This window comes from Elephantulus edwardii, unplaced genomic scaffold (assembly GCF_000299155.1).
Source record: "Elephantulus edwardii isolate Elephantulus edwardi_28Jun2011 unplaced genomic scaffold, EleEdw1.0 scaffold00122, whole genome shotgun sequence".
NCBI lineage: Eukaryota > Metazoa > Chordata > Mammalia > Macroscelidea > Macroscelididae > Elephantulus > Elephantulus edwardii.
In genome coordinates, this window is record NW_006399872.1 from 9,160,120 (window position 1) to 9,164,299 (window position 4,180).

The window sequence follows — 4,180 nt, forward strand, 5'->3', positions numbered from 1 at the left end:
GACGGCTCGCCCTGGGCAGGGGGCCGAGGGCAGCCCGCCCCAGGCAGACGGCCATGACGGCTCGCCCTGGGCAGGGGGCCGAGGGCAGCCCGCCCTGGGCAGAGGGCCGTGACGGCTCGCCCCAGGCAGGGGGGAAACATTATTGTTAATTAGCAGATACCTCTTTCTTTTACTTTAAACAAACAAGAAGGGAATACAAAGTTTCCAAGAGTTAACTTCTTCCTCTGGAGGAATTTACAATTATATCCAGGAGGTTGAACACTCTAAAATGAAAAATATTTAAGAATTATTGAAAAAATACTTAAGAAATATTTACAATATCAGTTAAAAGGATTTAAATGAAAACATTTTAATAGAATATTATAAATATTATATACATCTAATTAACAGAATAGAGAACTGTCTGTTGGACATTTCCACAATGAAAATTAGATAAATCACTACTTTCTCCCCAATATTTTATCCTGCTTTCCAAAATCAATCCCTCTCCTGACTGATGTTCTGAAGTGAATATATTTTTCCCAGTATCAGGATTAGCTATATTGGAATCATCCCTGTCTTTCCACCCTTCTCTTTCTTTATAGGTCTCCTTTTCTATTTCTTTAGCCCTTTAAATGCAAATTACACCTTAAATTTTATAATATTTTGTGCTTACAATATTATATGTTTATTTGTTAGCATAACCACTGTATGAGTTAGTTAACATTTCATCATTTAACAAGTATTTGTTAGAGACCTGAAAGGCTATAGGTATGTAAATAAGGAAGTAGACCAGATAGGCTAAATGACTTGCCAGAGGTGACAGGAATCCTAATTACCAGTCCCGTGATTCTAATGTCAGCATTCTCTTCATTGCACTATGTTGCCTCTCATCATCTCATACTTTTACCATTACTGTAGCTTCCTAGTGGGTTTCTCTTCCTTCTCCAGCTCTTTTGCATGCCACCATCAGATTAAAGCTATGTAAAATGTAGCTTACTGTTTATAATGTACAACAAAATCTTCAAAGGTTTTCTATTTTGATAGATTAAATATTAGAACTTTACTTCTGCTTTTGTATTTTTAATCTGTAATCAAACTAATTTGAACATGTCTATGACTTCCCTTTATATATTTTCAAGTTCTGTGGACTTTGCTTTTAGCAGTATTTTCTTCTTTTGCTTTAAAAATCTCTGAGAGGGACTTAGAAATTTATATACTAAACATCATCTAGACTGAAAAACTGTACAACAACTACTTTTTAAAAAAAATTTAGTGTGTGAGGAAGATAACAAACAACAATTAAAAAAAAAAGAGTTCTTTGGAGCATTATTTCTGATCATCTTGATCAACCAGAAAAGCTGGACTGAAAAAATCAAACCAAACCAACAAGAAAACAATCACACATCTGTAAGGACAAGACAAGGCAGAGAGATACCCTCAGTGTTTGGAATCCCTTTCCTCTAAAAGAGTGCCTGGCTCTTTCAAACAGCTTTTTACAAATTCACAGAACTAGGTAGGAATGGAAAGAGAGAAAATGGGGCTTTAGGAATCACTAGGCACTCAGGTGGCAGAGTGCATAATGTGCTTGGCTGCCAGCCAAAATGTCAGCTGTTTGAACCCACCAGCTGCTCTGTCGGAGAAAGATGGGGAGTCTCTTTCCAAAACGATTTATACCTTCAGAAACCCAATGGATGAATTGGAATTGTCTGGACTGTAGTGCTTTTTTGTTTTCTTTAAGGGAAGAAACAAACAACTCGGGCTTCAGTTAAGAAACCAAAAGACTGCACTTTAGGTGTCAGGATGAACCAAAAACTCAAAGGAACCAAGCCACTTTTGGCTCTTCTTTGTTTAAATGATCGAAGTCTGCTTCTGGTCTCAGTCTAGATCCCCAACAGAAGCAAAAGAAATCTTCTCTATAGTAAAGTAGAGGCTCAAAGTATTGCCATAATGTTTTATGTGTAATATCCTGTACACAAAGGGCCCTGGCAGTGCAACAGTTGAGCAGCTGTAGTGCTAACTCAGAAATGGATAGTTCAAACATACCAACTTCTCTTCAGGAGAAAGACACGGCAATGTGCTTGTATAAAGTTTATAGCCTGGAAACCCTATGGGGGCAGTTTTACTTTGTCCTGGGACTGCTTCAGTGTCCTGTTGTTGTTGCTGTTATGTGCCATCAAATTGACTATGACTCATAACAACAATAGTTCTGAACCCTGCCCTATCTTGAGCCAGTCTCACTGTCTTTGACAGACCTGCCCCCATTGCCATAGTCATTGTGTCAATCCATCTCCTTCAGGGTCTTCCTTTCCTGTGCTGACCCTCTACCCTTACAAGCATGATGTTCTTCTCCAAGGACTGGTTCCTCCTAGCAACATGCCAAAAGTTTGTGAGATAGAGTTTCAAAATCCTTGCCTCCAAGGAGTAGCTAGGTTTCACTCTTTCTAAGATGGACCTGTTTGTTCTCTTGGCAGCCCATGGTATGTTCAGTACTCAACATTGATTTGTTTTGTGTCATCCTTAGTCATTGTCCAGCTTTCTGATGCATAGCATACAATTGCAAAGTCCATGGCCTGAGTCAGGTACATTTTAGATTCTAGACTGACATCTTTGCTCTTTGGCACCCTGGAGAGATCCCTGACAGCAGAATTCTTCAATGTAATTAATCTTTTTATTTCCTGACTGCTGATGCCAAGAGTGTTGATTGCGGATCTGAGCAAGAACAAAATTCTTAACACCCTCTGTTTCTTAATCATCTTTCATGATGCTGCCAATTGACCCAGTGATGAGAATCTTTGTTTTCTTGATGTTAAGATGCAATCCATATTGGGTAGTCATTGATGTTCTGCAGCCAACACTTCAAGTCCTCTTCAGATTCAGCAAGCAAAGGTCTGTCATGTGCATATCACAGGTAGTTGATGAGTCTTCCTTCAATCCTGGTGCCACATTCTTCTTTGTAAAGTCAAGCCTCCTGAATTATCTGTTCTGCATTGAAAAAATATAGAGAAAAGACACATCCCTGACACACTCCATTTTTTTTTTTTAAATTTTGAACCATGCAGTGTTCTCTTTCTCTGTTCTGAGGACTACTTCCTGATCTAAGTATAGATTTCACATGAGCTCCATCAAGTGTTCTAATATTTCCATTCTTCTCAATGTTGGCCACAATTTGTTGTGATCCATACAGTCAAATGCCTTGGTAGTAAATAAAGCACAAATAGACATTCTTCTGGTACTTTCTGCTTTCAGCCAAGGTCCATTTGCCATTGGCAATGATACCTTTAGTGTCATGGCCTCTTCTAAACCGAGCTTATATTTCTGGCAGTTCTCTGTTGATATACTGTTCTAGTTGTTTTTGGATACTCTTCAGCAAGTTTTTGTTTTCATATGGTATTTGTAATATTGTTTGATAATTTCCATACTTTGTTGGATCATCTTTTTTGGAAGTAGGAATAAATATGGATCTTTTCCAGTCAAATGGCCAGGTAAATGTCCTTCAGATTCCTTGGCACAACCTGGTAAGCACACCCATCGCTTCATCTGTTTGTTGAAACATGTCACTTAGTGTTCCACAAATTCCCAGGGCCTTATTTTTTGCCAATTCCTTCAAAGCAGCTTGAACTTCCTCCTTCATTACCATTGCTTCTTGATTATATACTATTTCATAAAATTGTTCTTTGTTGGCCAATTCTTCAGTTCCTTCAGCTTAAGAAATGCCAGGCAAGTTAGTTCCTTTTGATTTTCTGACTCCAGCTCTTTGCACATTTTGTTGTAATACTTTGCTTTGCCTTCCTGCACTGCCTTTGAAATCTTCTGTTTGACTCTTTAACTTCCTTATTTCTTCCCTTTTTTTAGCTTCTCACTGCTCTAGTGCATTACTCAGAGTCTCTTCTGATATCCCTGTTGGTCTTTTCTTCTCCTCTGTCTTTGTATTTGTATCTTTTGCATTCTTCATGGATGATATCCTTAATATCATGGTTGCCTAGTGGAAAGGAATTGTGCTGTCAACTTAAAGACACGGTTCGAATTTGCCAGCTACTCAACAGGAGAATGTTGAGCAATCCACTTCCATGCAATTTACTGCCTCTGAAAACCCGCTGGAGGCTCAGCTATGAGTCAACTCCAACTTGACGGCAATGAGAAGATATGGGAGTCAGGAGTGGGGAGACTAAAGAGGAAAGAAATGATATCATGATTGAAT